This window comes from Prionailurus viverrinus, chromosome B4, assembly GCF_022837055.1.
Source record: "Prionailurus viverrinus isolate Anna chromosome B4, UM_Priviv_1.0, whole genome shotgun sequence".
Taxonomy (NCBI): domain Eukaryota; kingdom Metazoa; phylum Chordata; class Mammalia; order Carnivora; family Felidae; genus Prionailurus; species Prionailurus viverrinus.
The window spans coordinates 125,010,232-125,035,110 of NC_062567.1; the positions used below are offsets into that span (position 1 = coordinate 125,010,232).

The 24,879-nt window shown below is 46.2% G+C and overlaps 1 protein-coding gene and 1 long non-coding RNA gene across 9 annotated transcripts in view; one reads left to right on the forward strand and one right to left on the reverse strand.

The window, feature by feature from the left end:
• The window catches only part of SYN3 (synapsin III), a 419,700-nt gene that overhangs the window by 186,792 nt on the left and 208,029 nt on the right, over nucleotides 1-24,879 (reverse strand). The window lies entirely within an intron of this gene.
• Nucleotides 1,385-24,530, forward strand: LOC125169738 (uncharacterized). Of its 8 annotated transcripts, none has more exons than XR_007153784.1 (10): nucleotides 1,385-1,664; nucleotides 7,356-7,418; nucleotides 17,551-17,668; nucleotides 18,088-18,307; nucleotides 18,475-18,673; nucleotides 19,070-19,143; nucleotides 19,319-19,420; nucleotides 19,529-19,677; nucleotides 20,467-20,852; nucleotides 24,137-24,530. It is a non-coding gene; the product is annotated as an uncharacterized LOC125169738 (long non-coding RNA). The 8 variants fall into 8 exon arrangements; XR_007153786.1 differs by lacking the exons at nucleotides 1,385-1,664; nucleotides 7,356-7,418; nucleotides 18,475-18,673 and adding exons at nucleotides 12,737-12,820; nucleotides 13,174-13,301; nucleotides 13,548-13,686; XR_007153785.1 differs by lacking the exon at nucleotides 18,475-18,673 and having other exon boundaries at nucleotides 17,516-17,668.

Here is a 24,879-nt window from a genome sequence, read left to right on the forward strand (position 1 = left end):
GTTGCACTCAAAGTTGACTCTCAGGGTAGATAGGGTCTTTCGTATCCATTCCACGTCCATTCTAATGTGTTTGCTTGTTCTGAAAGAATCAGGAAAAGCTAAAACTATATCCATAGACATCTTTTTGAGCTAGAGTCTAAGTGTGGTTTAGGTCTCCCTGAATATGTGCACCTGTACAAGATTTGGGAGGCAGAAGCAGGGGAAGGCCACATTCCTGTATCTTTCTGTGGAAGCATTCACAGAGGACTCTGGTTCTGGTTACCTGTTTTGTATGTGCTGAAGGATAGGACATCAAGGCATCTGCGTTCTGCAGGCTCTGGCATCAGATGAAGTAGGTTCAAGTCCCAACTCTGCCACTTAAAAGCTGTGAGATGGGCAAGTGCCCTCTCTCTGTGCCCTGACCCAAAACCTGACCCAATTTTTTAACCAGAAAAATGAGGATAACGATGGTATCTATGCCATATAATTGTTATATAAGTTAGCTTGAGATAATGTATATAAAGTCCTTTAAGGAAGGGACTGGCACAAAGTAAATCCTCAATTAATGCTAGCTGTTATTATGATTACTACAATTAGTAGTTCAAACCCATAATGTCACAGTGGGAAGCAAAAAAATTTGTGTAAATCACCAAGCACAGGCTGGTACCTTCCCATCTCCTTTTTAGCTTCTCTCCATATCTAGCCCTGGAAGTTCTGATTAGCTAAACGGGGCCCTGTCTTATTCCCAACATAGTTGCTAATGATCAGAAAAAGAAGGCCAGATCCTGAAGTGTCACCATCAGCTGACTCCTCTGCTGCCTCCCATGCTGGCTCGTGAATCATGGTCAGCAGACTCTATCTAGCAGCCAGAAGGGTCACTGGGTCCCCCAGCCCACTGGTGAGTAGGGGCTGCAAACATTTTCATTGCCATTATGAGCTAATAGCTGGGTCTCCGACTCATGTCTAAGGCCTCATACTGCTCCAGCCTGCATCCTTATCTTGGTTTACTGAAACAGCAGAGAGCTGCAGTTGGCTGACCTGAGGGCAGGGAATGGGCCAAGATGTGCAGAGGTGGCCCAGAGGAAGGGAGGATGGAGAAAAAGGGCTCCTGGCCTGCAAGTCCTATTTGGAGGATGGAACAGGGGCCATACCTGTCAGGATCTCTGAGAATTGGACTTAGAACTCATCTAGCCCAACTGTTTAAAGTTTTTTGTTATTTTAGTTTTAAAATCTACTTTGCTGAAGTACAATTTACATGTGAAAGAAGCATTGATTTTAAGTATTCAGGTCTGGGAGTGTCCACAAATGGATCCATCCATGTGACTATTCTCACAATCAGAATATAGAACACTTCCATGGTCCCCAAATTCCATTGTGCCCCTTTTACAGTGAGACCCCATATTAGTCAGGATTCTCCAGGGAAACAGAACCAATAGGATATATACAGATAGACAGAAAAGGAAATTCATCATAGGAACTGACTCATGCAGTTATGGAGGCAATAACTCTCATAACCTTCCATCTGTAAACTGGAGACCTAGGACAGCCAGTGGTGTAATTTAACCCAAGTCCAAGGGCTTGAGAACATGGGGAGCTGATGGTATAAGTCCCCATCTGATTCTGGATGTCCAAGAGCCAGGAGCGCCAAAGGAGGAGGGCAGAAGAAGAAGGATATCCCAGCTCAGGTAAAGAGAACAAATTCCCCCTTCCTCTGCCTTTTTGCGGGATCTTGCTCACTTAGTCTACCAATTCGAATGCTAATGTCTTCTGCAAAGATCCTCACAGACACACTCTGAAAGAGTGTTTTATCAGCTATCTGGGCATCCCTTGGCCCAGTCAAGTTGACACAAAGCATTAATCATCACAGACCGCATACTCCAGGCCTTAAGCACTTACCTGGTTTTTCTGCCACTGTAGATTAGGCTAGTCTTTTCTAGAGTTTCATAAAAATAGAATTAGTTTGTACTTTTGCATCTGACTTCTTTTGCTCAGCCTAGTTTTAGAAATTCATTTATATTGTTGCTTGTATCAATAGTTAATTCTCTTTTGTTGCTGAATAGTATTCTGTAGTATAGAATACCTCCCCCCCATTCTAATAATATTTCCCAACATTATTGGATACTTATAAAACAATACATGCTAATAATTTGTACAGAATGCTAATAATTTGTACAGATTTTCTTCCCAAATTCCCACAACAATCTTATAAGTACTATTAGTATGCTCTTTTCATGGATAGGAAAACTGAGGCTCAAGAGAGATCATGTAATTGCCTCCAAACACAGTGTAAAAGTTGGAACAAATATTTGAATCAGGGCAGTCTGATTCTAGAATCTATGTCTTGAGAATCATGCTCTACTATCTCCCATTTTACAGATAGAGAAACAGAGGCAGGAATGGAAGCAATTTGGTCAGCATTATGCTGCAAATCAGAAGCAGAGTATTTAATATTTTGGGAACCCAAGGGCCCAGATTTCCAGCATACCATGTAGCCTCCTTTGAAAGAGGCTCAAAGACCCAGGTAGCCTCCTTTGAAAGAGGCTCAAAGACCCAGCCAGTCCCTTTCTTACTTGCTTGAAGCCTGTGCATTCTTTAATGCCAAACTCAAACATGTACTGATTACCAGATTAGGGCCAGGCAATGTGCTAGGCCCTGGTCACATCATTACGGAAGCAGACATAGCTCTCTGGAAATAAATCAATGGATCCAAAAAAACAGCTACAGAAGCATAGGAAGAGAATTGCAAACAACAGTTCGGGGTTTATGTGTATGCTAAATTTAACACATTCAATGATGTTACAGACCCAAAAAGAGCTCCAGACCCAACTGATATTTTTATAGAGCAATCATTATAGGTCAGCCCCACCCTATATGTTGTTATATTCATCACCAGAACAATCTCTTGAGGTAGGTACTCTTAGTATTTTCCATTTTGCCAAAGAGGAAACTAAGGAATAGTGGGGCTAAGTACCGCGACTGAGTAAAGCCCTTTGAATCTTTTCTATACATGGTCTCATTGTTCCCAAATCGTCCTTGAAATGGGGCGAGGAAACAACCTATTCTAACCCACCTAAATAATTATGGCAGAGATGCTATTAACCATCAAATACCCCAGTGCTTCCCCACATTTCCCATCCTCTCCTGAAGCCAGGCTTGGGCCCTTGGACCAGTTCTGGCCAATAGACTATGCGCAGAGGGTTGGGACATCACTTCCGGGTGGAAACAGTTAAGAGCTGAGGTACCTCCTCCATCTCTCCCTTCTTTCCTATTGTGGTGACTGTAGAGACTACCTGTTCTACATGGTGTAGTTACCAGATGGGGAGAACTGCCTGACCCACATCAGAGGTCACATGAGCAAGAAATTAGTCTTTATTGTGGTAAGCCACTGAGATTTCAAGAGTTAGTCTGTTGTAGCATTTGAGCATCAATTGTCCTGACTAATACAGTAATGATAACCACAACTAATGCCATTTAATGTTTACTCTGCTCCAGGCACTGTGCACTAAGCACTCTACATCTGACAGTTCCTCAAATTTCTTACCTTTCTAGTTTATCTACATACTTAAGAGATACGCAGGCTCCAGTGGGCTCTGGATTTGTTAATGACCTATGAGCCAAAAAGACTTTCCCTTGGAGGCAGAATTCTCAGGCCTAAGCAATTCTTTTACCAGAGATAATACAAACATTTGAACAAGTCTGAAGAAAGTAGAATCCACACTTATTTCCTCAAGGGGCAAGAAACACAGGGCTCACATGGGAAATAGAAATCGAAAGGCCTTTAAATGTACTGGATGGGAAAGAAAAGGGGCCCCAAGGAGACTTCTTCTCTCCCTCCCCATTAGTAAATGCACGGTGCCAAAAGGAAGCTCTTGCTGCATGACGATGAATATGAAGAAAGTTCTTCCTGGAATCTGATCTCCTGTAAAAAACGAATCCCATCAGGTTATTCTGAATAGCTTGCTCCCAATTGCACTCAGGATGAAGTGTGATGTCCAGAGCCCCCAATTTAAGTTTATAGTTAGGCTTAGGCTTTGGAAGAGGGAACATGTAAGCTAGTATTAATAAGTGAATAAGAGGTTGTTAGCCAGAGACATGAAGGACAGAACGTTCCATAAAGAACAGTAGGCAAGGCATGGGGTTATTTAGAGGGCTTGGCATGTTTAGAGACTGTCAGAAAGCTCAGTGTGGCTGGAGCATAAGGTATGACAGAGGCAGAGCTGGAGTCTTAGGTGGTGGCTGTACTGTTGGGGGAGGCTGAACCTGGTCTGGTGCAGCCTGTAACCTTGAAGGTGAATGGGTCTAATCCTAGGGTCAGTTAGGAGCCCGCTCACCTGCACATACAAGCCCAACCTTCTAGCCATTCTCAGAGTAGTAAAGGTGATATTTTCATTGCTATCTGCTCATTCTTTTTCCTTATTCCTTCATTACTTCTGAATTTTGTCAGAAAAGAGGGGTGTTACTTTTTGTGTCCCTTCAGAGACCCCAAAATAGGTACTGCTTCCCACTCCATATCACAGATGAAGAAACCAAGGCTCAGAGCATTGAAGTAATTTGAATCTGGTGACAGCCAGGACTCACAGCCACCTGGTACACGCAGGTATGGCTGTACTAACTGTTACATTATTTAGGTATTTCTGTAGTGGTTATTAATTAGCTACCACTCTGACTACCTCCTCTTCACTCCCATCCTGTGGTTCAAAAGCTAAAACGATACCATTAGGCACAGCAGGGGCTTTCTGCCTTCTCTATAAAGCTATAGTTGACTGGTGAATTCCTGGGCCATGCCAGCTGTTGAATATTTTGAGTTACATCAGCTTGGTTACATGGCTGATGGACACCAATGGCAGAGTCTGAACCCACATCCAACTGTTTCTAATGCCTGTACTCTTTCACACTATAAGCTGCTTCATACCCAGACATGGGAAAACAGTCCTGCCACCCCTGCACATGCCAGGTCACCACAGGGACTAGGGTTCAGCTTTGGAAGACAGACTTGCGAAGGACAGGAAAGACCTGGAATTTGTCCAGAAGAGAGTGACAGGGTTGAAGGGGGACTTGAAACGACATCATATAAAGAAAGGAATGCAGAACTGGGGATGTCAACTTGGAGAAGAGAAGATTTACAGGAACCTGGAGGACTATCTTCATATATTTGAAGGGCAGCTGTGTGAAGAGAGATGGAATTTGCACCAATTGGTGGACTTAACAACCAATTCAGCCCTCATGTGGTCACTGGGTAAATAGTTTCCAGGTACCTCTTCTTTGCAGGTGTTAAATTAGGTCTGGGGACTGGGGGGTACGATGTTGAAAATACATTTAATTTAATTTAATTTTTTAATGTTCATTTGTATTAGAGAGAAACAGTGTGTGAGCAGGGGAGGGGCAGACAAAGACAGAGACAGGATCTGAAGCAGGCTCCAGGCTCTGAGCTGTCAGCACAGAGCCCGACGCAGGGCTCTAACTCACAAGCCGTGAAATCATGACCTGAGCCGAAGTTGGACATCCTACTGACTGAGCCACCCAGGCACCCCAACAATGTAGAAAGTAATTAAGAGGTTGCCACTAATGGAGGAGACAGACAAATAAACAGAAGTGTTGGAGAAATTTGGAGAATGGAGCTCGGAAACCCTGAAGCCCATTGGGAGACCTGGCAAGGCTCTTGGAGGAGACAGGTTTTGATCAGAGTCAGGGAATGTGTAGGAGGCTGTCAGTCAGAGAATGGAAGAGAGAGGGAATAGCACATTCAAAGTAATGGAGCCAGAAAACAGTGCAACATTTACAATGAGACCAGGACTGTGGCTGGAATATAAGGCTTGTGGGATAGAGGTGCAGCTGGAGACAATGTGAGGGGGTCTGAGGAGTAAGGACACAGTCTCAAGGGGAATGAGGAAACAGCAGGTTGTGACAAATTATTGTCATTGAAAGCACTCAAGGGCCAATGGGAGGGTGGCTATGAAGGGAGGTTAGCAAACACAACCCAGTAACCAAAGTGGTCAGATGTGATGGCCTTGATAATCCACTACAACCTTGGGCTTTTCTGAGAACTAAAGGTAACAGTCCTGGGAGGGGCAGCAAAGGATGGAAGGAGAAGGTTTGGACCCACTATGGTGGTTCTGTAGATAAATGTTCCCATTCTGGCTTCCGCTAATTTTATTTCCATGTGGCTGAGAACAAGGGAGAGTCTAGTCTTTATTCTGGGACTCAAGAATAGGTTCCAAATGTCTTTCACTGGGGAGGAGGGGCATGGAGAAGAGGTGACAATGACAGGCTGGTACATACATGGTAACTGTTCTCAGCATTTTATGTTGGTTAGCTCATTCAGCCCCCACACTGAAACTGTGCCTATTTTACAGATGAGGAAACCGAGGCAGAGGGAGGTTATGCAACTTGCAGAAAGTGCCAGAGCTTGGATTCAAACCCAAGGGTTCTAAATCTAGAGCTCAGTTCTTAACTACTGTACCACAATAGTGTGAGTTCTGCCCTTGTGGGACAGGCTTCTATTTTTTATTATTAAACAGAACTCTCAGCATTAGTACCGACCTTTATTTGCCCACAGATAAATTAGCAGGAGATGGAATTCACTTTATGGGTGGATTTCTCACAGGGTCTGTTTAGGGAACATCCTCTCTAAGGTATGTTATTTTTATTTTATTTATTTAATTACAATTTTTTAATTAAGTTTATTTATTTTTGGGGAGAGAGAAAGAGGGAGAGAGAGAACACATGTGGGGGAGGGGCAGTGAGAGAGGGAGAGAGGGAGGGAGGGAAGGAGGGAGGGAGAGAGAGAGAGAGAGAGAGAGAGAGAGAGAGAGAGAGAATACCAAGCAGGCTCCACACTGTCAGCACAGAGCCGATGCGGGGTTTGCATTCACAAACCGTGAGATCATGACCTGAGCTGAAACCAAGAGTCAGAAACTTAACCGACTGAGCTATCCAGGTGTCCCCTCCAAGGTTTGTAATAACCAGATGATAGCAGTGACCCAAGCCAAGGGTTCCAAACTCTTACTTGATAAATATGATAAAGCAAATATGAAATTAGTTTTTTAAGCCACATAATTATCTTGCTAGTTTAAAACTTCCCATTTTACCAGATAGGAAGTTAAAGCTCTAGGCACCTGACGACACAGCCCACAATGGCTCCTATGCCTCAGCTTGCACTCTCATGGGATCTTCCAGAAACTTTCAGAAAAGCAGTGCACAGAAAGGGCAAAAGACCTGGTCAAAGCAAACTGTCTAGCTAGCTCAGCAGTGAAGGAAAGGGAGAAAGGTCAGGGGGAATGGGAAGTGATGTGATAATCATCACCATGGAAGCTGTTTGAAGGTGTTTGAATGTTACTCTTGGACCAAGCAGAGACATGTTCTATGCCACTTTACAGATAAGGACACAGAGGCTCGGAGAAGAAAAGCAAGCCACTGAAGGTTGCCCAGTGAGGAAACAGGTGAGCTGGGATTAGAATGTAGCTCTACCTGATTTCAAAGCCCATTTCATCTCTTTGGGTTGATTTTCTCATCTGCAAACTGAGCAGTCTACATTATTGACAACTCTCCCACAATGCATAGTGTGCTTTAAGATACTCCATCTACTCATGACATTAACAGCAACACTAACCACAAAAACAGCTAGCAACGGAAAGTTACCAGGTGTCTGTAAGTGATCTAAGCATTTTACAAGTATTAGCTCCTTTAATCCTCACAAAGGCCCTGTGAAGTATGATAACTTCCATTTATAGAGGAGGAATAAGAGACATTAAGTAACTTACCTAAAGTAACATCGAACTGCCTATTAAATAATAATGAGTAACTGAAAGTCAATAAAACCTTTTGGGTTAATCAAAGACTTCTACAATCATCTATCAGTTGATCAATATGAGATAATCAGTATTTTTTTTTTTTTTTTGAGAGAGAGAAAGACAGAGGGAAGGGGCACAAGTGAGCAAGGGGCAGAGAGACAGAGAATCCCAGAAGGGACAGAGAGAGGAGGAGAGAGAGAAGCATGGCTCACCCAGAGTGGAGCTCGTGTTCGCCTGAAGCAGGGCTCATGTTCACCTGAAGTGGGGCTCGTGCTCACCCAGAGTGGGGCTCGTGCTCACCTGATGTGGGGTTCGAACTCATGAACAATGAGATCGTGACCTGAGCTGAAGTCAGATGCTTAAAGACTGAGCCACCCAGGCCCCTGAGATGATCAGTATTTTTAAGGCTATTTCAGTGACCCCCTGCATGAGTATAAAGGTATGACTCACATGTGGCTTTGGGAAATATAGGAAATTGCTGATGCATTCCTATGGGCTGATGGAGGGTGTTGGGTGGGTGGGGCCCATGTTGGAAGTCACAGGGCCTAATGCTTAATATGCCAGCTCTGTTTTGGAAAAATCTCATCAGCAGTACAATCGTTGGCTGGCCTCTGCAGACAACACTGAGCTATCCTGGTGCTCCAAGCCAGCTAGTAGCCTGGATCCCCTTCTCATTGGGGGCAGAACACACAGGGAAGCATGACTGAAGGCAGAGGAGAGGGAGGGAGTGTTAGGGAAAGAGAGGGACGGAACAGAGAAGCTGATGGCTAAGCCAGCTGTTGTTGGTTGTTGCCAACCTGTTTGGAAAGATGTAAACCTCATGCGTTCCACGAATTTCACCAAAGTCTTCATGTGTTTGAAAATAAGAGCTGCGCAGATCAACCACTATCCCACTTCAGGCAGATAGAGGGCTTTCAGCATCCCTGGGTCGCAGGTGACAAGTCTTCAGCTATCTCCTTACCACAGATACCAATTGACACAGGTGAACTTGAATGCCCAGCTGGACTGTCAACCTTTCCCACCTCTGCTCTGCTCCTTCCCTCTTGGACTCCAAGCTACCTGAGGCACCCCTGGGTGTGTGTGGGAGGCAGTGAGTTGGTCTTCCTGGGGTCCAAGCCTCTCCTTTGGGGCCCCTTTCCTACTAGGGTGGTATCCAGGGGCAGCAGGTATCATAAAAAAACAAGTTCTGAGGTCCGACATACCCAGATTGGAATCCTGACTCACCAGCTGGAATCTTGAATTGTGTGGTTGTGAGCACCCCCAGTTGTGTGATCTTGAGCAAATGAAGACTAGGATATACTTTGCCAGTGTGGCGAAGGGATTATTAATGAGGTGACCCACTTGGGGTCCTCCCAGGCCACGCCCTCTCTTCTGTGCAAACCAGCTGTCAGAGAGTGGCTTGTCCATCACTCCCCTACCCTCAAAAGTTAGGGACCAGCGAAGTCCAGATGCTATGTCCTTTCATTGTAATAGAGAACAAGCAAGTCTATGAACATGTTTATCAGAAGTTTAAGCAAATCTCTCCCTCTTTGGGGTCTCATCTTTTCCTTCTAAATGTGGAAATGGGTAGCTGCTTCCTGAAATCCTTCTGAGTTTGAGACTACGAGCACTCCCAGCATACTAACCTGTATGGTTAGTATGGGGTATGTAACCCCCCCACCAAACTAAACTGTAATAGCAAAGTCACCAATGGAAGTCATTGCTCTTTGACAGCTGTTCCATTCTTTCCATGTCTACTTAGTGAATGCCTAGCACTTTGTACTCAGGACTGTGCTAGGTACCGAGGGAGCTAAAATGCCATGTAATAACAGCTCAAACAGACCCCTGATTCATAGAGGGCTTACTGGGTGCCTGCTGTGCTAAGCTCTTCATCTATTTAATCTTCAGAATCCAATCCTGCTGTCACTATGCCCATTTTATAGGTTCCGTCATTGCCCAGGCACATGACTAAGAAGTAGAGAAGATCAAATCCCAGCCTGGATCTAGCTGACCCTAAAGTCCACGGTTTCACCCAATACTCTGTGGTGATTGCCTCCCTTTCAGCACCGTCACCAAGAAGTGATGGCTCCCTGTGTCAGCGAGGAAACAGGTGTCAGCAGACAACAGTCTGAGGACTAACGATAGCAATGGGAATAGCAGTGACGATGATGGTGTGGCTATTGCCTGTGCTGCAGCAAGGAGGTCTGGCGGGAGACTGCTGGGCCATACAGATCAACAAAGGGCTGGAGGGAGCAGACAGTGGGATTGCAGTGGGACTTGGGCTTGTCCAGGAAGACTTTCTGGAAGGTGGAGGAAGGGACTGGTGTGCTCCCAGTGCCCAGTCCCTGCCACACTCTGTGCTAAGTATTTTAGAGAAGTAACTGCTATGGTCGCTCTATGAGGGAAGAAACTTGGTTCCCATCAGATGGGTAAGGAATTAAGAGCCAGAAAAGGACAGTGTGAGGACCCAGGATTGGAACCAGTTAAGTGGGGATAAGAGCGAGACAGAGAAGTACTTCCTTTAAACCCCGAGCTCCCAGCACCCAGCTCCTCATCCAGAGCAGATAGACAGCATGGACTTTGCTTTTTTACTAATCCTGACTCCAGTATCCCCATCCACACCCTCCGTTCCCCTTGCTCAGGCTGGCTGTGAAGTCACTGCCTATTCCTGCAAACTGCTGCACATCTGGAGGGGTGGACTCCACCCTTCCTCAAACCACAAGTTCGAGGGAGGGACTGTCACTGACTGATGCCTCCTGTTTGTCTCTTCTCTGAAACTTCTCCTTCCTTTCTTGCCAAGAGAATGTGCAGCTTTGGGCAGGGACTTTGTCAGATTTCTCAGCAGCATCTCCTCCCACTGGCCCAGGAACTAGAGGCTGGGAACGCAGAGAGGTCTGCAAGAGTCAGCTGGTGTGCAGCCCTGGGCTAGTCAGAGCAAAGCTACGTGGTGCCTCTGAGTACCTGCATAGCCTTCTTGCACAGGGGAAGGGGCAAGGAGGGGAGAAAGGAGAGACAAGACAGAGACAGAGACAGAGACAGACAGACAGACACAGACAGACATACACGCATCGGAGAGACAGAGCAGAGAGAGAGGGAAAGAAAGAGAGAGAAACAGACACCATAGAGAGAAAATAGAGAGACAGAGTAGGGATGGAGAGAGTAGGGGAGAAAGGCAGAGAGGAAGACAGAGATAGAGACAGGGCAGAGAGGGGGAAAGAGAGAAACAGAGAAGGGAAGGAGAAGAGAATAGGGGAGAAAGAGACAGAGACAGAGAGCGAGACAGAGAAGTACTGGAGAGAAAGACTCAGAGAGACATAGAGAGAAGGACAGTGAGCTATGGAGAGAGAGACCAGGATGACAGAGCCAGGGCCAAAAGGCAGAAAGGACAGAACCTGTCCAGAGACGACACTCAGCTGCATGCCAACCAGTAATTTCTGCTTCTAGAAGGCAATGTCATAAAAGAAGAAGAGAAAAGAGAAGAGGGCAAGGAAATAGTTACGTACTTTTAGTAACAAAATGGACTTAGAGGTCAAATCATGATGTTGACTAAGGGCTCCCTAACTTCTGAAATCAATTTCCCAGCCCCAGAATCACATTTTAGGGATTGTCGTCCAGCCTCAGTTTCCTTATCTGTAAAATATGTTAAACGATAGTGGCTTCACATGGAAGGTTGAGAGGCATATGGTAGGCTGTGTAAACTGTAAAGTGCTGTGGAAAGACAATGGGCAGAAGAAAAGGAAGCTCTAAGAATCCCCCTCTGGGTTTTTTTTTTTCAAAACCAGCTGGTGTCCTTTTCCAGGGAGCTGATCTGATTGGAAATGGGTGCTCAAGAGACACTGATCTTCACATAAAAGCTGCCTAATGTGTCCCATAGACCTACCTGGGTGACCTGAGAAAGCCACTCAGCTCTCTGGGCCTCTTAAGAATGACAGCTGAATGAAAGAATATTTTAAAGCTTCTTCTGGCTTAGAGTGTTGACAAATCTGTGACCACCAAGATGAGGAGGCACTGGTGACGTGAAGGCTTCACTTGTGACCTGGTGGGGGTTGAGCTCCTGTTGGATGCTCCCCCTCCCTCCAGGAAGCCTTCTCTGGTTCTCCCATATCATGCGCAGTGCCTTCCTCTGGGCTTCTGGACACAGTGCTACCCTATCCTAATGTCTTCATCTGTGATGTGACTGTTTCCCCACTAGACTATGAGCTTCTGAGGGCAGAGACCATCTTGCTCTACCACTGGGTCCTCAGTGCCCAGGGCCTGGCACAGAGCAGACACTCCATGGATGCTTGTGGATATGAATGAGACTCAACTGCCAGCCCACATTCCTTCCCATTAGGCCAGACATTTTCAAGGAGGAAGGGCTGGGGCCAGGCTTAGCTGCCGGAGGCTTTGGAAGCAACCTTTGGACAATTTGTGCTGTGCTCTGAATCCTTTCTGGGAGCCAACTGAGATTCCAGGGTAGCTGAGAGCCAGAAAGGGTGGGAGGTAGACTTCCTGGCTGGGGAGAGCCTGGGTGCGGTGGGGGACAAGAAAGAAAAGCCGTCTTAACACAATAGCTAACATTTCTCCAGCATTTTATGCTTTACATAATATTTCCACATCCATTATTTTGTTTAAACCTCACGGGAATCCTAAGGCTAAATAGGGCAGGTTCTAATACCACTGTTTCTCTTTTTTGGATGAGTAGAACAAGGATGAGAGGTGAGGTGGCTTGCTGGAGGCCACAGAGCCAGATCTGAAGTTGAATCTTTGGACTTTGAATCCAGTGTTCTTCTAAGACCAAGATAAAGGTGGGGGGTGATATCTGAGAGAAGTCTAGATTACTGCTCTGGTTCATTGTGGCTTAATGAATTGTTCAGTTTTTATTAACCCACGTGTACTAAAAAGTGGTTGTAAGTGGGACTGTCATTGATGGAACCTTGTTAAAGTGCTTTGTTCAAAGTATATTATTCATGTTATCTCATTTAACCCGAACTGTGACCCTATGAGATAGGTCCTACTTCTAACCTCATTCTAAAAGATGATGGAAGTGAAGCTCAGAATGAATGAAGAACCAAATGAAGACCAGACAGCCAGTGAGTAGCCTATATTTGAACCCAAGAACTTAGATTCTAGAGCCTGAGCTCTTAATCACCCACCATACTGCTAAGATCTAATCCTCAGCACCTAACGAGGAATCATGCAGTAAGTAGCTTCCTGCAGGAGCCATTGTCAGAGGAGAGGCATGGTGCTGGCTCTGTTTCCCCAGACGTGGAAACTGACAGTCCTGGACCTGCCCTGACTACTGATCCTTGTAATTCTTCCTGGGGCCTGGCCAGGGTGAGGGTATAGTGGCCACAGTTTGCAGAGCTCGGACAGCCCCAAGCTAACAGGCACAAGGAAGAAGCAAACTGAAGCCTTTCTCTCAACAACTTGTGCCCATCACTAGGAGTCAACCAGCCTGGACACTGCCTTGCATGCTGTGCATTGTGACATAGGGGAAAGAGCTTAATGTTGAAGTCAAATCTGGGTTCCAATCCATCTCTTAAACTTAGCAGCTGGATGAGCTTGGGCAAGGTGGGTAAACTTACTGACCCTTGGTTTCCCATTCGTAAAAAATGATAATATGAGTCTCATAATATGGAGACCAAACACAGCAAACCACCTGAGGTGTGTTAAGGCAGTAGCCTGCACACAGTGGACACTCAATAATTCTTTATTCAAGAGAGGGTGGCCCAGGAGAAAGAGCATGGGGCTTGGGGTTAGATAGCTCTGGTTTCAAATGCTCGTTCTTCCAGTGATAAGCTGTGTAACCTTGGGCAGATGACATCTTCTCCGAGCTTCAGTTTTCTCATCAATAAAAGAAGGATGACAGCAACTACCTTCAGAGGGATTGTTGTGAAACAGGAACTGGGGTACAATCAGAGTTCAGTGAAGAGCATCTAACACCAACAGTAATAAGGTTGATTCTCCCTTTTCCATTATTTGGAGTGGGAAATGAGTGTATCTCTTCATTCACTCACTGATTCATGCATCCAACATTTAGGAATCTACACTACAGCTCTGGGCTTATTCCCGGGGATACCAAAATGAGCTCTGAGGGTTTCCCTACTTTGAGGAGAAGACTGACTGCCATGTAGATATAATCATGATACAACTTGGAGGTGCTTAGACTGAACTATGTGCCAAGTGCCCTTGCCAAGCAAGGAACAGAACAGCTGTAGGCAAGCAGACCCATGCCTTATTCTCCACCAGCACAGAGGCTTAGATGTCATGGGGCTACCTCAGATTGAACATCAGCAGCCCCTGCTCTTTGGCTCAGATGCTCCCCAGGAATACTCATAGCCCCTGTCTCCCTTGGCCTCCCTGAGCCATTCCATGGGATTGTTCTGGCTTAGTGGATGACCAGAATTCTATTAGGATGACACTCTTGGGTTCCCTTTCCTGAGCTTCCATGCACTGTGGTTTATTGAAACCTCTGGAACATTTTGTACCCTCCCCCTAATTCCCTCTCCAAATAGCTATCCCTGCTTATCTCTCTTAGACTGTGTCACTTTGGCATTACGTAAAGATCCTTGCTTTGCAATACTATAGGCCTAACCACCATCCTAGCCTCTCTCTGGAAAATGATAAACATTAATTTGGTAGGGTTTCAAATTTGGCTGGAGGCAGACAAAAAGTGACTGGTCCCAGGTCAAACTTGGGATGTTGAGCTTTTCTTGAGGGTAGCTAGTCAGGGCCAAATAGGCATCTATTTGTTTTTGTTTTTGAGAGAGGGGGAGAGAGAGAGAGAGAGGCAAAGGAAGGGGGAGAGAGAATCCTAAGCAGGCTCTACATCCAGCACAGAGCCCGAAGCACTGGGGGTTTGGAGCAGTGGAAGGGTGAACCCACATATTTTTAATTTAGTTTTTAAATTTACATCCAGGTTGGTTAGCACATAGTGCAATAATGATTTCAGGGGTAGATTCCTTAATGCCCCTTACCCATTTAGCCCATCCCCCCTCCCACAACCCCTCCAGTAACCCCCTTTTGTCCTCCATATTTAAGAGTCTCTTATGTTTTGTCCCCCTCCCTGTTTGTATATTATTTTTGCTTCCCTTCCTTTGTGTTCATCTGAGGGTGAACCCACATTTTGTAGTGCCATTCTGCTCTGCTGAGAATACACTGAAAGTTGGCAAGGGCAGAAGCAGGAAAACCAGTTAGAAGGGGACTGCAATAGCCAAGTGAGAGATGGTAGGATTCTGGATTCCGGATAGATTTTGACAGTAAGGATTATAGATTTCCTGATGGATTGATTAGGAGGGAGAAGGGGTAGTGAAGGAGGGAACACTCAAGGAAGACCCTAAGGTTTGAGGTTGAAAACAGGGCTTCCCAAGTTAAATGGGAGAAGGCTGAGGGGAGGCAAATTTGGGGGAAAGACCAGAGTTCAGTTTTGACATGTGAAATTGAATCACTGTTGGATGTCCTGAAGAGATGTCTAATGCATAGCAGTCTTGGATACATGAGTCTGGAACTCATTTAGAATCATGATACTAAGTGAGGTTGACAAAGGAATAGATGCATGGGTTCAGGTAGAGAAAAGAGGAGGTCAGCACTGAGTCCTGACAGACCCCAGACCCCAGACAGCGTGAATGAAAGAGTAGAGGAGACTGAGAAGGAAGAGCCAGGGAGGCAAGTGTCCAAAAGACACATCTGATGAAGGACTGCTATCCCAAACACAGAACTCTTAAAACTCAAAAGTAAGAAGAGAGACAACCTGATTAAAAAATGGACCAAAGACCTGAACAGACACTTTTCCAAAAAAGATAGACAGATGGCAAATTAACATGTAAAAAGATGCTCAACACTATATGTCATCAAGGAAATGCAAATTAAAACAACAATGAAATACCATTACACACTTCTTAGAATGGTTGAAATCTGGAATGCTGACACCACCAAATGCTGACAAGGATGTGGAGCTACAGGAACTCTCACAAATTGCTAGCGGGAATGCAGAATGGTACAGCCACTTTGGAAGACACTTTGGTGACTACTTACAAAAGTAAACGTAGTCTTACCATACGATCCAGCAACCATGCTCCTTGGTATTAACCCAAAGGAGTTGAAAACTTACATTTACTCCAAAACCTGCACAGATTGCAGCTTTATTTATAAGTGCCAAAACTTAGAAGCAATCAAGATCTCCCTCAGGAGGTGAACGGATAAATAAATTGTGATACATACAGGCAATGGAATACTATTCAGTGCTAAAAAGAAATGAACTATCAAGCCATGAAAAGATGAGGAGGAACCTTAAATGCATACTACTAAGTGAAAGAAGCCAGTCTGAAAAAGCGACATACAGAATGATTCTGACTATATGATATTCTGGGAAAGGCAAAACTATGGAGCTACTACTACCACCACCACCACCACTACTGCTACTACTACTACCACCAAAATCACCTCTACTACTACTACCACCACCAACATCACTGCTACTACTACTACTACTACTACCATTACTGCTGTTGCTGCTGCTGCTACTACTACCATTGCTGCTGTCTCTACTACTACTACCCCTATCCCTGCTCCTGCTGCTACTACGGCTGCTGCTACTACTTACTACTACTACTACTACCACCACCACCACCATCACTGCTACTACTACTACTACCACCACCACCACCACCATTACTGCTGTGGCTGCCTCTTCTACTATTTCAAATACTACTACTACTATTACTACTACCTGTCTTTTTACTGAGTGCTTGCCAGGTGTTAGCTCTCCACTATCTCTTCCCAGTATTTCATTGTCTCACTTAATCCTCACGGCAACCTTCAGAAGTGCTCTATTATTCCTAGCTTACAGACAGCCAAGCAGTCAGTACCTTTGCCTAATAATTTATATTCCTTCTGGAGTCCTGATTCCATTGTCAATCTCTTCTGCATCTAGAACAGGGTCTGAGACAGAGATGACACGGGCATGGCTGATGTGCCAGGGGCAGTGGATGCCATGTTTTGCTGTAGGAAGTGCACGAGCTGGCTTTGCTGACAGAGGGGTAGAGTGGGGAGCAGAGATAGGAAGGGAGGTGAGCCAAAGCCCCAGGACTCAAGGGAGAAGTTGCGAACTCTGGGGAAAGTCATGGCCTTCCCCGGAATCAGGGCTGTTTAAGCTCTGAACAACACGGATTTCCTTATGGTGGTGGTGAGCCTAGTCCCAGAACCTCCAGCTGAGGCCAACAGGAGCCTCTGGACCCCTGAGTACGACATGCTATAGGGGGCAGCACTGCCCTGCTCCATCTCAGCCTAAGCCCTCCCTTCTGCAAAGCAAACCAAACATTAGAGCCAGGCAGGGTCAATAGGTCAGAGTGCATGGAAGGGTCAAAGGTTATGGGTCCTGCCGGTGTGTGACATTCAAGTCAGGCAGCAGGACCAACCCCAGGGGTTAGTATTTGATCACATCCAGAAATTCCCAATCCCTGAATCAGGCTGTCTCCAGAGGAGCTTCTGAAGACCCTGACCACCCTGTGACAATGAATCATGGAGAGCTTCCCAGGGGAAGGGTCTTGGGAAGGGTTGGCTCCACTTCAGGGAGGGCCTCAGGCACAATCAGACTCCCCAACAGGGGCTTATGACTAGTGACCCTGGGGCCCATCAGATCCTCCATTGCCCCTACTGCTTACCAAAAAAGTCTGGATCACTGGCATCCAAGGTCCTCACCACCTTACCATTCTTATCTACAACCTTATGCTCTATGACCCCAACTTCAAAGACATCTTTATTCTTGAACATCTATTTTATGCCAGACACTTCACAGGCATTATGTTCTTCATCCATTCAGCAAACACAGACTGAGGGATCATCCTGGTCCAGGCATTGTTCTAGGCCTTGGGCAAACAAGAGCGACACGGAGCCTGTCTTCATGGACACTCTGATAAGGAATCATCCCCGTTTTACAGGTGAGAAACTGAGGCTCACAGAGGTGTTGGGCTGCAGAGCAGTGACTTGAACACAGACACGCCTAACTCCAACACAGTTCTTTCCATCCCTATACTTTTCTGTAGCCACCTGAAGCCCCTAGACCGTGGTGGTGAGCCATACCTCCAGGGCTTTGCATGAGCAGCTCCCTCTGCCTGGAATGGCCTCCTCACCTCTTCTCTAACCAGCTGATCCCCTTTTGTTCCTCCAGGCTTTTCTCAACTTCACCTCCTTCTCTTCCTCACCACCTCAACACCCCCACCTCCCTGGGCTGGCAGAGGTGCCCCTCCTACTCCCAGACACCTCAGGTCCATATCCTTGCCTGGAGTTGCTCATGGCCTTCTTTGATTGTTGGTCTCTACTGAAAGGTGGGCCCCTGTGGGCACCATTGTCTTCTCAGGTCTGAGTCACCAATGTCCAATGTGATTTGGGTCAGAGGATCAGGGCCTGTCGGTTCAACCTCCCCTTTGTCCTGAGATGCTTCCCCAGGGCATGGCATAGTTGGAAAACCAGTCCCCTGGAAGAAAGTTTTGGTGCCTATTGAAATAAAGTGGCTTCTGGAGGAGCTGGCTTGAATCACTCATACCTCCATGGGAACAAGTCTTCCAGAGCTGGCTTGGGTAAGGAGGAGCTCCTGTCTGAAGGTCTTGCTGCCAAGGATGCCCTCTAGGGAGCACTGTGGGAGAGGGGCTGTCTGGGGAAGGTGGCTGTGTTTCTTTCCCCTTCCATACAGTTTAGTTTCCCCCCAGTCCCAGATGGCCAACTGAGCCATCCTCTGCTGCCACAGACCTCCTGCCATGTGAAGATTCCAGCTCTGACCAAACAAGGTTCTTCTATATCTGGCCTGTCTCAGCTCTTCCACCTGGATCTCCCTTCCCCCTTTGCATCTACATTATACATTCCAGCAAGTTCTCAAACATTCTCTGAGCATACAATACAGTTTTACACCTCGATGCCTTGCACCTTGAACATTGGCTAAAAGGGAGGTGAGAGTCTCCATTTCTTATCGGCCAACCCCTTGTCCAGAATCTCCAGGCTGAGAAACTACTTTCCTCTGCTTTTCCCAGTGGGTGAGGTCTTGAATCAGGGCCAGAGGGACTCCAGAAATTCTCCCTATCTTAGTCACTTTTCTCCCCATTGACCCCACAGCTGGCCAGAGAGGGAAGTGGAAACTCCCTAGTGTGGGGGGACTTCTAACCTTTGCTCTCTGTGCAGGGACAAGATGGAGACTCAGCACAATTCCACTCCCTTCCCTTCCCAGCCCTATCCTGGGATGGGAGGGACAGAAGAACAGTGCAGGGGGCAGAGGTTGGGAACTGGTCTGGGGAGGCTGAGGAAGGTGTGGAGGTTGGAGGAAGGGAACTGACATCTAACATTTACAGAGAACTACTGAGCTCCAGCACCCATTGCAGATTTTATTTGTTACCACCCCAACTGTCATCTTAACCCCCAAAAGGTAAGACCATTCTAATTCCCATTTTACTGAGACTAAAGCTAAGAGAGAAATAAAATACCACAGGTCATTTTGGCATTTCCCAAAGGTGGCATATCCAGGTTCAAACCTGGTAGATGTCTTATCACTTCCACCCCACCTCTGCCCCCAGACCCACTGTACTGATGCACTCTTCCAGAAGCATAAGGAACCTTGAGAGCCCTCAAAGACTGATCCTGGAGCCATGGAATGTTATACCACAAGATACCTTCATCCTGGTTCAAAGTACTCCCTCTATCATGTAGGAACAAAGGCCAGGGAGGTTTTGGTTGGTTTCATTTTCAGGAACTAGCAGAACCAAGATTCAGGTTCATGTCTTTTGACACCAATCTCTGCCCTTTCCATTCAGTTATATACATTAACAACAGACAGCTTTCAAGGCCAGGTAATCATGCCCAAGTCTACTCCAAGTTCTGGAAGCACAGCTGCCATTCTGTCCTTGATGGAATGATGGAGTGACAGAGTGGCAAGGAAGGGCTCATGGCCCTTCTGTTGCAGGTAGTAACCCTTCTCTCACTGTAGCATGCCACCCCCACCTTCTCAGACCCATGCTGTTTCTTTAACAAATGTTGTGTAATGCCCTTTTACTATGTGGAAGTGAAATTCCCGGTTAACCTACATGCACAATAAAAAAAAATTAATAGGGTGCCTTAAATATAATATGAGAAATCAAGTAGAAATAATTCCTAATAAAAATTAAATAAAAATAATTTATAATAAAATAACATGTTTCCATTTATAAACACTCTCCTGTGACTACACTGGAAGACATAATGAAATAGTCTGATGCTTGCATTTATGCATAAAATAGCCATGATCTTAACATCTACAAATGTGGACTGATTTGGATGTTTCATTAGCAACTCAAAGGCCAGGAGTGGGGTTGCCATTGGTGATATGATTTGTTGAAACAACTCTTGGTAAGATTCCAACAACACAAAGTAAAGTCTGCCTTGAATTTACATGGTGGTTGCATTTGCAGGGGAGCATATATTAAAACTGATCCCTGTTCAAACGCTTTGTGTGCAAAATAATGTGGAGTTCAGTCCTAGGCTTAGATTATTATAAGTGGGTTTTCATCTGTGTGGTGTCTGGTGGGATAGTCAATGGCCCTGTGGGGTACAGGACTGTCCTAGGCACATCCCTGCACCCTCCCACTAAGGGCCAACCCAAAGTTTCCAAACTGCATCCTGAGGGACAGACAGTACTGCCCCTGTGGAGAACCAATGATCATATTTTTAAGCTTTACTCAAAGATTATATCCCAACCTCTTAATATCTTTCTAAGGTATTCAAGCCCTGGAGTTAGCTGTGGCATCTGGATGGAAAAGGCTGCAAGCAAAAGAAGGTGGAAAGATCCAGAATCAGTTAGGAATCCAGGTTACACTGCTTGCTGCTGTGTTTCCAGGTCTATCTGGTACATACTGGCTGATCAACAAATATCTGTGCAATGAAATTATTAGCTGTGTGACTTTGGGAAAATTTTTTAACTTTCCTCAATGCCCTCACAGTGAAATGCTGGTCATACTGTGGGGCTTCAATTTGAGAAGATTAAATGAACAAAGAGGGGAAAGCCTGGAGATGCGTAGAATGAGCTCAACAACAATTAGTTGACAATAAAAATCAAAGTCCTGCTATGATCTGGCTGGGATGAAATTCTGGATCATGGAAAAGGTAACAGATGAGTGTTTTCAAATCAGCATCTGACTAGACTACTTGACCTTTTGGATAGGTGGTTCCTTTCAACCTTGAGACTCAGCAGTTCTGAGGCCCTTGTCTAGACAGAGGCGGTGGTGAGGAGCCACGCTGCCACCCACACTTGCCCACCACAGGCCAGTGCCTTGCACATCCCCGAGGCCCTCCAAACATTCCAGGAGAGTGAGCTCCCTCCATTCTACTCCTCCACCCTGTTGTTCAGGTGAAGGAGAGAAGCAAACATTTACTGAGCACATCCTACATACCAGAAGTTGTATTTTCCCCTAAGTTATGCCATTAGATCTTAAGTTGGGATGAGGTGGGGAGCAATGTCCCATGCACGAGGGACCGGGGCTCAGAGATGGTGAGTGACTTGCCCCGCGTCTTAGAGTGAGTGTGGGGTGGTGCCTCCTTGAGCTGGCTTTCCTTCTATCACAGTGGGGCAGCTTGACAGAGGCTCATGTAGAGCACCGTGGATATGTCCACCCAGCCTGCCCACTTCCCACTACCCAGCTCCTGGGATTTACCAGGCACAGAGTGGGGTTTCTCTGCTCCCCACCACTGGTTCAGAGGCACAGAGTTAAGATGGACTGGGAGAGAAGATGGGGAACATGTCAGAAGGCCTTGAATGCCAGGGATAATGGGGATGGACTGGGACTAAGGCAATGAAAGATCTCAAGCAGGGCAAAAGATTCTCAGTGAAATGCTCTAAGAAGACTCTATCCACCAGTGATGAACCAGGAGACTTCAAAACTGGTCAGGTGGCTGCGAGGGTTCTCCTTGAGTGTTTCTCTCAATCTCTCACCTCCCTACTCTTTCATTCCAGCAGGAACTCTGGGAGCTCCCAGGGGACAGGGAGGCCCAGCCAGTTCTCCCATCCAGAGTATGGCGGCTCTGCCAGCCTCTAGATGGTGGGGTCCACTGACTCTCTGTCTTCAATTCCTACTTTGACTTTGCACACAAGGTGCTATGTGTCCCAGGGTCAGCTGCTGCTCTCCTGGCCCTGGTCTCCATGGCAGCAAGATGATGCACTTAGACTAATGGATTATCAAGAGCTCTCCTTTTATCTTTATGGGGGTGAGGCGTCCAGAGAAGTAACAAAACATGAGCTAGAGTCTAGGGGTGGATGGTGGAAGCCACATGCACCAGAAGAGGTGGTGACCCCCAAAGGAAAGGCAGCACATTCACAGAATATCAGGCCCTAGGGGCAGTTCACCCCTGGTTCTTCTCCTATGTTGGTGGGGGACAGAGGACAAGAGCAAGGTCAGGCCATCCAGAGGCCTTGGGATGTAGCCAGTTTGCCCTTGAGGGTTGGCATCATTTTTGAGCACTGCTGAGAGGGGCTGGACAAGTTCTTCTCTGGTGGGGGTGCCTCAGAACCCCTAGGATGAAGTCTAGTCCCAGAGAGGCTAGGTCCTACAGATTCCTTTGATGATGACAGATGCTTTGTTTTTTTGGAGAACCAACAGAATTCCTTTTGAGCAAGATTTCCTTCCTCCATTTATTTATTTACTCTTTGCCTAGTGATTCAGCAAAACAACCTCAAAACCAGTCTCCATTGGGAGGCAGGAAGAACCAAACCTTCAAATATCAGTGATCCTGTGAGGTTTTTGCCTTGTGGAACTTTCCTTAAAATAACTGCATCAGGAGATTGTCCAGGGAGGGGTGGTGGAGGAAGGAGACCTGAAGGCAGAGTCCTGGGGGCTCCTGAAGGACTCAGGTAACTGGAGTGAGGACTCTCAACAGCTGCCCGTCCCTTTTCTCCACAGCAAGGGCTTATCATTGGTTTCTCCCACCTTGCAGATTCTAGAGGGGGCCATCTTCCTGAAGAAGGAATGGGTTGGGGTCTGAACTCTACAGTGTAAGATAAGTGACTTGAGTGATAGGCACTACGGTTATAGCAGTGGAATATGAATTGGAACCTTCTTGCCTGTGTCTGTATGTTCTTCACCCATGCTATAATATCCTAATTCTTGATGCAATGCTTTGGTTCCCTTAATTCAGTGGGAAAAACAAAAAAGTCTTTAATGCATCTAAATTGGAATTGGGCCAACAAGATAAAAGGTTGTGGAGGAAATAGTGCCAGACTGGAAATTCAGAAGATGTGGGTTCTATTTCAGCTTTGGTTTATTAAGCCATGGGACCTTGTGTAGGTCACTTTCCGAAGGACACAGAAATGCCCGAGATCAGGGAAACCTGGTGTTTGTAAGCAGGAAGTCTGGGTAGATCTGAGAACAGAGGTGCTGATGGGCAGAGCAAGGTGGGGTGGAAGTCCTTGCCGAAGAGTCACTCAGACTTGAGTCTCATCTCTCCACTACTGGCTGCATGATCTAGGGCAAGTCAACTCTGTGCCTCTAAGCCTCAGCTTTCCCATCTTTAAAATGGGGGAAAATAGGGGCACATGGGTGGCTTAGTCGGTTAAGCGTCTGGCTTCGGCTCGGGTCATGATCAAGTCCCACATTGGGCTCTGTGCTGACAGCTTGGAGCCTGGAGCCTGCTTCAGATTCTGTGTCTCCTTCTCTCTCTGCTCCTCCCCCACTCATGCTCTGTCTCTCTCGCTCTTTCAAAAATAAATAAACATTAAAAGAAATAAAACAAAATGGGGGGAAATAGCCATCTCAAAGGCTGTTGTGATAGCCGGAAGTGAGAGGATGCACAAGGAAGTGCTTCATAAATGGGAAAGCATGGGAAAAATATGAGGTATCATTACTCTAAGTACTTAGGAGGAAGATGGGGTGCCTGGGTGGCTCAGGCGGTTGAGCGTCTGAGTTGGGCTCACGTCATGATCTTGCGGTGTGTGATTTCGAGCCCCATGTCGGGCTCTGTGCTGACAGCTCAGAGCCTGGAGCCTGCTTCGGATTCTGTGTCTCCCTCTGTCTCTCTGCTCCTCCCCTGCTCATGCTCTCTCTCTCTCTCTCTCTCTCTCTCTCTCTCTCTCTGTGTCAAAAATAAACATTAAAAAATTTTTTAATACTTAGGAGGAAGAAATATTAGTCCTCAGAGAGCCCAAATTTAAATAATAGCAGCTACTATAACAAGTATTATTATGGAGGGTTTACTCTCTGCCACCCTGAGTGCAAATGTATAAACTAATTTAAGTATATAAACTCAATCTTTTTTTTAAAGTATATCACATACACAGCAAATTGATAAAGTGCTCTCATCTTAAGAGTACTGCTTAATGAATTTGTACATTTGTATATATCATGTGAACTCACTGAATCCTCACTAAGAGCCTTACACTGCTTATTCCCATTTTACAGTTATGGAAACTGGGGCACACTGAGACGCAAACACTGCATGCTGATAGCCACATGGTACTGCCTCAAGGATCTAGTCCATCAAGAGAGTGGCTGGAGAGTGGCTGGGAGACTGAGAGGTTCCCAAGAGGCCATTGGAAGATTCTGGCTCAGGGGGAATTTAGTATTCACCTGCCCAGGTGAGGAGAGCCCAGGGTCTGGAACAGAGGGCAAGGAAATGAATGCAGCTGAAAGTGGGAGGCAGAACAAGTCTTAGGAAAGCAAGTTCAAGCAGTAGGAGCAGTTCAAGCAGTAGAAGCAATGATTTGAAGCAAGGGGATAGTGGCTGCTGATGGCCAGGGAGGGTTTTGGATGACTGATAGCTCTAAAATTTGATGTAGAAAATCCAGTTCTTGGGGCACCTGGGAGGCTCAGTCGGTTGAGTGTCCGACCTCAGCTCAGGTCATGATTTCATGGTTTGTGAATTTGAGCCCCACGTTGGGCTCTGTGCTGACAGCTCGGAGCCTGGAGTCTGTTTCAGATTCTGTGTCTCCCTGTCTCTCTGCTCCTCCCCTGCTCACTCTGTCTCTCTCTCTCTCTTAAAAATAAATAAACATTAAAAAATTAAAAAAAAAAAGAAAATCCAGTTCTTGATCAGCTGTTCTGGTGAAGTGGCAGAGACATAGATCAAGTTCAGAAATGGAATTTGTCCCTTTCTAAGTGGGCATGGTCCCCCCAGCTGGGATCCTGAGCAGGTGGCACTCATT